Consider the following 11,101-nt stretch of genomic DNA (forward strand, 5'->3'; position numbering starts at 1 on the left):
ACTACTTTCTGTTCTGTTGACCTGATTTCTTGAATTCCACTCAAATCCTTCCAGCTTTCTTTATCAGCCCTAGGCTTTAGTTCAGACTGTTCTCACTACCACTTACTTCATCTTTAAAACTAGCTGCTTAACTGGTTTCTTTCCCTATAGAGTTCTCCTTCTCTCCCCAGTTAATAGTTGCAATACAACCAGAGATCCTTCTACAACAATTATTATTTATTTATTTTCTGACATGGAGTCTCACTCTGTCACCCAGGCTGGAGTGCAGTGGCGCAATCTCAGCTCACTACAACCTCCACCTTCCAGGTTCAAGCAATTTTCCTGCCTCAGCCTCCTGAGGAGCTGGGATTACAGGCGGCTGCCACCATGCCTGGCATGGTGTATATTTAGTAGAGATGAGGTTTTGCCATGTTGGCCAGGCTGGTCTCAAAGTCCTGGTCTCAGGTGATCTGCCCACCTCGGCCTCCCAAAATCCTGGGATTATGGGTGTGAGCCATCGCACCAGGCCTAACATTCTGATCTTATCTTTTCTTTAATTAAAATGGTTTGATGGGTCGGGGATGGTGGCTCACACCTGTAATTCCAGCACTTTAGGAGGCTGAGGCGGGCAGATCACCTGAGTTCAGGAGTTCGAGACCAGCCTGGCCAACATGGCAAAATCTTGTTTCTACTAAAAATACAAAAATGACCTACTGGGGAGGTTGAGGCAGGAGAATCACTTGAACCCGGGAGGTGGAGGTTGCGGTGAGCTGAGATCACGCCACTGCACTCCAGCCTGTGCAACAGAGTGAAACTCTGTCTCAATAAATAAATAAAATGGTTCGATGGCTCTCTAACTCATCTAGGAAAGGTTCAAACTTCTTAACGTGATGAATAAAGAAAGCCCTTTGCACAGACTTCAACCTTTCCTGTCTGAGTCTGAGCTGGCCTCTGGTGCTGAATGTGAGCGCCCCGGGTTAGTGAGGATGTTGCCTCTCCCTCCATGGGCTCTCTAAGATTTATCCCACATGTCAGACTTCAGATAGCCGAGTCTCTCACTAAGGACAACCACTGAGTTGAATTCACTGGCGCATCCTCTGCACATATGGAGTTTTGTGCTAAGAAGTTTAACAATATTTCATAAAAATCATGATGGAATTTATTGTCTACCATAAGGAGCCATGCAATAAATTCCTGTGTATGTTCCACTTCAGGAAATATTTAGTCTCTGCAGTTGGAGGCATCTGTTTTCTGTTGTCAAAAATTTAAATCAGTGTAACCTGAGGTCTCCTTTACCGTTAAATGCCAAAAAACTCAGAACCAGATACATTAGTCAAGAATAGTAAACTGCTTGGCTCTGCTGTCTGAGACTAGGAACCCCTTTTGTTTACTTTAAATAGATTCTTTCCTTTAACCCCTAAAAAACGCTTTTCCCTGCTTGTTCTCCAACAACCTATAAGACTTTCAGACGTATGTGGGGTACTCAGAATGCTGTCAATGTTCAACATAATGGGTTTTCTCAGTTTGATGATTAACTTCTAGCTTTTACCCATGCATTTTTACAAAGTTGCAATTTTCACATAAAATGAGAAGGACCAATAAATCTTGGCCATCCTGCCTTTTCTCCAGAGCTTCTCTATTGCTTTCACTTCTCTCACATAACTCAGACCCTCATGTTCTCTCACAAGGATTTTTTTTTTTTTTTTTTTTGAGACGGAGAATCTTGCTCTGTCATCCAGGCTGGAGTACAGTGTAACGATTTGCACTGCAGCCTCACTGCAACCTCCTCCTCCTGGGTTCAAGCAATTCTCCTGCCTCAGAGTCCTAAGTAGCTGGGATTACAGGTGCCCACCACCAAGTGCAGCTAATTTGTTTTTGTATTTTTAGTAGAGACGTAGTTTCACCATATTGGCGAGGCTGGTCTCAAACTCCTGACCTAAGGTGATCTGCCTGCCTCAGCCTCCCAAAGCGCTGGAATTACAGGCGTGAGCTACTGTGCAGGCCCGGTCTTGACCAGAATCATTTCAATCTTCCTTTTTGGACCATTTGCATCCAGATTGTCTTCTGCGAATCCAGCTTCAAAAATGACCACCAGAGCAATGTTCTTAATATTTATGAGGTGGGTCAGATATCGGACGAGGTGAGGTTTTAAAATTTATGTCTATATGCATATGTATATATGTTACTTAGGGAAGAGAACTGTTATGTTAAGTCTGGAATTTGCTTGGTGAAGGAGATGATAGTATTCAAAGATTTAAAAGTATTAAAATTCTGTTAGGTTGGCGCAAAAGTAATTGCATTTTTGCCATTAAAAGTTATACAAAACCACAATTACTTTTGCACCAACCTAATAGAAACCTCCTGCAAGAGAGAAGTTGGAGATTCTGATCCCTTCTCCCTGAGATTCTAAGTATAATAGGACATTAAATAAGACCTTTTCTGTTGCCTTGACATCCAGAAATGCCCAAAGGCTCAAAGCTGTAGGTAAAAGACTCTGTATTGTGAAACCTGTTTGGAGACTCTTAACTCTTAACCCTCCTCCAGGATACATAAGGAATGCAGAAGATATTGGTGGAGACCTTTTTTGGAGAGAATGTTCGTGTACTGTGCATTCTAGCTCCCTCTGTAGGGAAGTGATCAGGTACTTCTCCACAATCTCAAGCTGCCAGTTGAGTAAGCAGTGGTTTTGGAGAGTCACTGGGAGAGCTGCACATGCCACCCAGGCATTCAGAGCCATCAAGATCCCATACCTGATTTCCACCAGAAAACATCTAAAGGTGAGAAGCTGGCTGGTGCTCTGAAGATTGGGTCATGGCAGAAGGATGCCACATTCCCACTGATGGAGGGGTGAAGATATGAGTTTCTGTGGTCAGCTATGGAGTCAGGTTATGTGTTAGTCCGTTTGCCTTGCTATAAAGGAATACCTGAGGCCGAGTAATTCATAAAGAAAAGAGGTTTATTTTGGCTCATGGTTCTGCAGACTGTACAGGAAGCATGGTGCTGGCATCTGCTTTTGGGGAGGGCCTCAGGAAGCTCAAAGTCGTGGTGGAAAGTGAGGGGAGCCAGTGCGTTATGTGGTGACACAGGGAGGAAGAGGGATGCCAGGCTCTATTTTTTTTTTTTTTTTTTGAGATGGAGTCTAGCTCTGTCTCCCAGGCTGGAGTGCAGTGGTGTGATCTCGGCTCTTTGCAACCTCTGCCTCCCGGGTTCAAGCAATTCTCCTGCCTCAGCCTCTGGAGTAGCTGGGACTACACGCACGCCACCACACCTGGCTAATTTTTGTATTTTTAGTAGAGACAGGGTTTCACCATATTGGTCAGGCTGGTCTTGAACTCCTGACCTCATGATCCACCCCCTCGACCTCCTAAAGTGCTGGGATTACAGGTGTGAGCCACGGCGCCCGGCCACCAAGTTCATTTAAATTATCAGCTCTCATGTGAACTCACAGAGCAAGAACTCATTTATTACCAAGGGGAGGGCACCAAGCCATTCATGAGGGATCTGCCCCCATGACTGAAACACCTCCCACCAGGCGCCACATTCAACATTGGGGATCACATTTCAACATGAAATTTGAAGGGAAAAACATCCAAACCATATCAGGTTGCATCACTTCACAGTGACCTGGCTGAAGAGAATGGACATTTACCAGCTTTACTCCTTCCAGATGCCAGGGAAGTTGCACTTCTCCCAAACCATTTGAGGTTGGATGTTGCTGCACGAGTTGCTTTGGCCATTAAAAGGTAGCAGAAACAATGTGGGTCACTTCCATTTTTAAGGGCCAGTGAATGATTTGCCTCTTTCTCTCTGGCATATGTGTTGAATGATCACCTCCTGAGTGCCAGGGAAAGGAGATCAGGCAGTCCATGAACAGGTGCACGGAGATATGGCAGGGTCTTAGATTAACCACTCAAATCACCATAGACCGCAGGTATCAAGCCAACATTCAGAGGTGAATATTTTTAGGTGGAGTTTCCTGTCAGTCCAAAATGCCTTTACGATGTCTCTTTGATGGATCTGACTCAGGACGATGGACTGAACACCCACATCCACTACTACCCATCCCGAATTTCTTTAAGGTGGAGGTAAGGATAAGAGAACAGAGAGGGCTGGGTTACTCTCAGCCATGAAACTCCAATACACTTCTGAAAAATGGAAAACGACTGGAAGGGTGCTGCCTGGTGCAGCGTGGTGGAGGAAACAAGCCCAGGATGTGCCCAGGGCAAGCTGGGACCCAGGAGGTGGAGGTGTTGACTTGGCTAGCAGAGCCCTGGAGGAACAGAGGAGTGGGAAGACAGGAGGGCACACAGCTCAAGCAGGGAAGGGATTGAGGAGCTTGTGGGCAGAGGGTTGACCCTGCCCCTTTTTCCACCAAGCATGCATTCCCTAGGCATTGGCAATTCAAAAGATCCTTCTTGAAATAAACTGAACTAATCCTCTGTGCAAAGTCACAGCAGCTGCTGTTGAGGCTGACACTCTAGAGCAAGCCCTGTTCATTTTAGCTCCTTGACTCCCTTGAATTCAATCACTCTTTGCCCACTCAACCTAAAATGAACCTTGCCAATTGACAAGCACAGCTCACCTACAGAGTGAGTGTCTGGTTCTTAGATACTCACTAAGTGTCTGACTGTCTAGTTCTTAGATACAAACAGTTACTGAGCATCACCAGACCCTTGAGAAAAATCTGCAATATAAATTGTACAGACAAGATGAGCCAAGATAATTCAGAATAGGAAAAATTACCAACAACTACTGTAAAGTTTAAGTATGGTCCAACCATAACTGCATTCATACAGTAAGGAAAGGATGCTATTGTAAAGTAACAATCAGAGAATAAGAAGGGCTCTTGGAAATTAATTATGTGTCTGATTGTCAAAACAATAAAATTTAATACAAATATTAACAGATAAAGTCAAGGAATATTTGGAATGTAGAAAAAAATCTTAATTAATTAAAAATATGATTAAGAAATACAAAAAACACTAAGGATTAGTCCAGGACTGTATTAGCTGATTGACAGGATTTCTAAAAATAAAAAAGAAAGAGCCATTGCCAATGTGTAATTGTTAAATAGATTGCAAAAAAAAATTTCAATTTTGACAGACACATGAACATTCATTGTCAAGTTGTATGAATGAAGTTTCACTTCCAAAAATAACAAAAAGTAACCACTACCACTACCAAAACCACACCATCACCGGTCACCATCACTACCACCACCACTGTCACCACAACCATCATTACTTGCATCATCACCACAATCACCAATGCCATCACCACTGTTACCACCACCACCATAACTACCACCACTGCCATTACCACAACCATTATTACTCGTATCATCACAATCACCAATGCCATCACCACTGTTACCACCACCACCATCACCATCATCACCATCAGCACCACACCCCTAATACCACCACCATTATTACCACCACCACTATCACTACTGTCACCACCAACACCAACACCACAATCACCACTGCCATCACGACCACAATCACCATCTCCATCATCTAACCACCATTGCCTCCACCATCACCATCACCACTATCACTACCATTGCCACCACCAGCACTACCACTATCACCACTACCACTCCTATCATCACCACCACCACCAAAACCACCACCATCACAATTACTACCTCCATCACCGTCACCACAATGATCATAACTACCATCATCACCACAATCGCTAATATCATCATCACCATTACTACCACCACTATCACCATCACCAATAGTACCACCCCTACAACCCCAACCACAATAACTATCACCACCACCAATGGAACTATAATTACTACCATCACTGCCATCACCATCTCCACCATCATAACCACCATCACCTTCACCATCACCATCATCACTCCACACTACCATCACCACCATCACTGTTGTCACTACTAACATCATCACCACCACCAATACCACCATTATCACCACTGCCACTACCACCACTACCACCACAATTAGTGTCTCCTCCATCATAACCACCTTTGCCTTCACTATCAGCACAACCACCTCCACTATCACCACCACCATTACTACCATTACCATTATCACTACCACCACCATCACCATAATCACTACTACCAACACCACCACTACTATCACCACTAGAATCATCACCATTATCACCATCATCATCAGTACAGCAGCACCACCACCAACACTACCATTATCACCACTGCCACCATCACCACCATCCTGACCACCACCATCATTATCACTATAACCACCGCCTCCATCACCACTGTCACCAGCATGCTTACCACCAGGAACAATAACTATAACATCTATTTATTGAGCGTTTACTACAATCCAGTCACTGTTTCAGGTACTTCCCACATTTTAACTTATTTAGTCAGCATATTAACACTGTAGGGTGAAATTACAGAACACCAGGAATGAAGAAAAGGTGGTATAATCTCCCAGGAACAAAAAAAGTCACTCATAAATATTAAGACTATTACTGGCACCAGATTTTTCATTATCAGTTGTAAATGTTAGAAGGCAAAGAACAAAGCTTTAAAAGTTCTGAGGGGGCCAGTTGTGGTGGCTCACACCTGTAATCCCAGCACTTTGGGAGGCCGAGGTGGGCAGATCACAAGGTCAGGAGTTCAAGACCAGCCTGACCAATATTGTGAAACCCTGTCTCCACTAAAAAAAAAAATATGAAAAAAAAATAGCTGGGTGTGGTGGTGCATGCCTGTAATCCCAGCTACTCAGGAGGCTGAGGCAGGAGAATTGCTTGAACCTGGGAGTTGGAGGTTGTGGTGAGCCGAGATTGTGCCACCGCACTCCAGCCTGGGTGACAGAAGGGAAAACAGTTCTGAGGGAATATCTTAACCTTCTATACATTAGAGAAACTATCAAGTATGGTAGCAGAACAAATTCTTTTAGACATTTAAGAACCCACAGATGTTTTTGCAGGAAGTCTCTGAAGATGAATTCCAAAACGGAAGAGGAGGGGACTGGATCCAAGACATCAGAGACTAGACAGGACCAAGAGCTCTTGAAGGACGGTCTCCAGGAACACAGCATAGAAAGTGGACTCCACAACTGGAAGAACTTGAAGACAGGAAAAAGGCACAGAAGGAAAGATTATAAATAAACAGTTTTACCCTAGGTAAAACAAAACACTGGATGAGAAAGCCGTGAACACATATGAATAGAAACAAGAAGTCAATGGGCCTTAAGGGGGAAAAAAAAGGATTCTTAGCCATTGAAAGAAAAAGAGATTAGAAAATTTTAGAGGGCTGGTATTTGTTTCCTATCTTCCCTATACCCCTTCCCTCCACACTGTGAAGAAAGGCATTCAGAATCCCAGGATTAAAAAGAAAGAGAGAAAGGAAGGGAGGAAAAAAGGAAAGAAGGAAGGAAAGGAAGGAAGGAAGGAAGGAGGGAAGGAAGAAAAGGAAGGAGGGAGGAAAGAAGGGAGAATGGGCAAAATATATGATAGGTGAGGTCCAGAATATGCAAATTTGTTGCATGTTTTCAGTCATTGGTAGAATATGAGAAAAGAGAATCTGTATGTGAGCATTTAAAATATACATTTGAGGCCGGGCGCGGTGGCTCAAGCCTGTAATCCCAGCACTTTGGGAGGCCGAGGCGGGCGGATCACGAGGTCAGGAGATCGAGACCATCCTGGCTGACACGGTGAAACCCCGTCTCTACTAAAAAATACAAAAAACTAGCCAGGCGAGGTGGCGGGCGCCTGTAGTCCCAGCTACTGGGGAGGCTGAGGCAGGAGAATTGCGTGAACCCGGGAGGCGGAGCCTGTAGTGAGCTGAGATCCGGCCACTGCACTCCAGCCTGGGCGGCAGAGCGAGACTCCGTCTGAAAAAAAAAAAAAAATATATATATATATATATATATATATATATATACATTTGAATTTTTATCAAGGTGATACAAACCCGTACTTAACAAAAAAATTAAGCACCACTAATAATCATATGATGATACACAGTGGTCTCTTGCCCCACACCCCCTATTTTACTTTCTCATGCCCCAGAGGAAATCTCTATTCTTCTAAGTTATTTTTGACATTTATTTCCATATTTCCAAAGAACATTTCTTATATTGGTGCTTGTGGATTTATTAATTTTAGACAATATGTTTAACTTCCTTTTATGACAAGTGAGACTTAGCTTTCTTACCTGGTACCTTCCCCAGCAGGGTACATGCACTGCCTCTGCCACACTGTCCCAACAGTGTGTTTGGGTCCTAAAGTTAACTTAAATCATTGGTTTATCTTAATATCATCGCACCTATGTAGACATTGTCCACTCTTGGGCTAAGAGGTGTCTGTTCCATGTTTACATTTTCTTTTTCACTTTAAACATTTTTCCTGAAATTATTGACTGTTTTTTTCATTGCTTTGATTTCCTTTTTATCTGAGCTCATTTCTTCAATATGATCAATCTGATAGCCTATTTTATATTTCTTTTGCAAACCCATCTTGAATGTGCATGTCTACCTGCTCCACCCTGCGTTGTCTGCACCCAGGCCTGCTGCACAGCTGTCATTCAGGATATTCTCAGGCTGGAATATCCTGAGTGACAGCTATGTATGAGGCCTGGATCAGGCTTTATTTCCTGGATCCAATGCTGTGCTGTAGACATGTGCTGTAGAATGTGCCGGTAGACATGCACATTCCTTTTATGACAAGTGAGACTTAGCTTTCTTACCTGCTTGACTTTGCTTTCGGTCTAACATCATTTTCGTAGTCTAAAATAAACATAAAATAAACAGCAAGTAATAAGTCATCAGAAAAAAAAATAAAGTGAGAAATGCCCGTTAAAATGATGTATAACATAACCATATATATTTAAGAATGTATTCCAATATCAAATGGCAAATTCCAACAATGCAGAAAACATAATTACTTTTGCACCAACGTAATATTTTCAGTGAAAACCTAGTGATGTCTGAGCATTGAGTAATTGAAGATTGAAACCAAGAATTTACTGTAATTAACACAGAATTCATGTAAAGGATAGTATTAATTTCTACTAAAACAGATGCAGTATATGGAAGAACACATAGACAGAAACACAACCGAGTGCTAAAAGAAAAGTGTCTCTGCTATTGAAACTAGCTAAGGATTCCACCAACTTACTGTGGGGAGGGATTGGGGTTAACCTCAGAATTGTGCCATGTCTTAATTAGAGCTTTTAAAAGATATAGTCATAGGAAATTAACTGCATAAATCTTAACTGCACAAATCATTCTACAGTGAGAATTCATCATTTTCAAAGAATTTGTCTTTATAAAAGTCAAAATACGACTTTATAAAGTCGTAATCGTTATTTTTCACTGAGTTTTTCTAAGTACTAAATGTTGCATTTATGCATTATGTATATAGGCTCACATTAAATATATCTCATGTATATATGCAGATTATTAAATATATAAAATCACTCAGAATTTTGAGATTATCCTCACTTTATGCTTTAAGAAACTAAGCCCAACAAAGTCAACTTGCTTGTCTAAGGACACTGAGTGACTGAGGGCAGAACTGAGATTCAGAGCAGGCCTTTTGCTTTTAGATTCTGTGATCATTCCCCCAGCAGCACACGTACTCCATTCTCCCCACCGAGGTGTGGTCCAGTCAGCTGAGCTGCCTGCCTAGGGGCATCCCAGAAGCTGGGATGAGTGGAAACAGACTAAAAACAGCAATAGAATGCACCCACATAACATCTCCAGCAACAAACTTCTCAGTTTTCGTTTTCAGAGGGGTTTTCTTTTTCTCTTGGAAAAATATAGGAGTGTGGAGATTTTTCACATCTCCAGTCAAAGTGATGAGAGACATGAATTATCGCTTTACCTCAGGTGGTCTTTGACGTGAGGCGTTGGAAGCCGCTATGCTGCTTTGCTGCTTCTCAACACAGACGTCTCCCATCCTTGACATGGAGCAGGAGGGAAAGCCCTTTGCGGGGAGGGAAAAAGGAGCTTCCAAACCCGGACTCAGAATAGAGAGCTGGGTGCAGGTGGGGTGCGCTCATCTGGTGGGGTGTGCTCCTCTGACAGGGGCGGAGAGTTTCCTGGCTCTAGCTCCTACCATGAATGTGACGGCCACTGCAGGGAAGAGCTCAGGGAGCTTATTTTAAGATTCAAAATTGTAGACCTGGAACGGTGGCTCATGCCAGTAATCCCAGCACTTTGGGAGGTTGAGGTGGGTGGATCACCTCAGGTCAGGAGTTGGAGACCAGCCTGACCAACATGGTAAAACCCTGTCTCTACTGAAAATACAAAAGTAGCTGGATGTGGTGGTGCTTGCCGGTAATGTCAGCTACTCAGGAAGCTGAAGCGAGAGAATCACTTGAACCTGGGAGGCAGAGGTTGTAGTGAGCCGAGATCATGCCATTGCACTCCAGCCTGGGCAACAAAAGCGAAACTCCATCTCAACAACAACAAGAAAATAAATACAATAAATAAAATTCAAAATTGTGGGGAAAATGAAGTCAATGTTTAAAAAAAACTTAGGGTACAAAGTTTTATTTTTAGGAATGGCAACGGTACATGATGGAAGCAGAGGCAGAAAAAAATAAAAAGAACTGTAAAAAGTCACAGAAAAGAGGGAGGGATGGGGAGAGGAGAGAGGAGGATACAGGAGGAGAAGACTTGGAAAAACAGAGTTTTTTTTCTTTTTTTTGAGACGGAGTTTCACTCTTGTTGCCCAGGCTGGAGTGCAATGGCGAGATCTTGGTTCACTGTAACCTCCACCTCCTGGGTTCAAGTGATTCTCCTGCCTCAGCCTTTGGAGTAGCTGGGACTACAGAGGCCCACCAAGATGCCCTGCTAATTTTTTGTATTTTTAGTAGAGACGGGGTTTCATCATGTTGATGAGGCTGGTCCTGAACTCCTGACCTCAGGTGATCCACCCACTTCGGCCTCCCAAAGTGCTGGGATTATAGGCATGAGCCACTGTGCCAGGCCCCTGTTGTTTCTTTTTTTTTTTTTTTGAGACGGAGTCTCACTCTGTCCCCCTTGCTGGAGTGCAGTGGCCAGATCTCAGCTCACTGCAAGCTCCGCCTCCCGGGTTCAGGCCATTCTCCTGCCTCAGCCTCCCGAGTAGCTGGGACTACAGGCGCCCGCCACCTCGCCCG

General features: G+C 43.5%; 1 long non-coding RNA gene across 1 annotated transcript; it reads left to right on the top strand.

Moving 5' to 3' along the window:
- Positions 1 to 1,700: 1,700 nt before the first annotated feature.
- LOC105492347 (uncharacterized) lies at positions 1,701 to 7,391 on the top strand. Its single transcript, XR_011621689.1, has 3 exons — positions 1,701 to 2,098; positions 2,524 to 2,756; positions 6,921 to 7,391. It is a non-coding gene; the product is annotated as an uncharacterized lncRNA (long non-coding RNA).
- The last annotated feature ends 3,710 nt before the right edge of the window (positions 7,392 to 11,101 follow it).

The sequence above is a fragment of the Macaca nemestrina genome, chromosome 4 (genome assembly GCF_043159975.1).
Source record: "Macaca nemestrina isolate mMacNem1 chromosome 4, mMacNem.hap1, whole genome shotgun sequence".
NCBI classification, from domain to species: domain Eukaryota; kingdom Metazoa; phylum Chordata; class Mammalia; order Primates; family Cercopithecidae; genus Macaca; species Macaca nemestrina.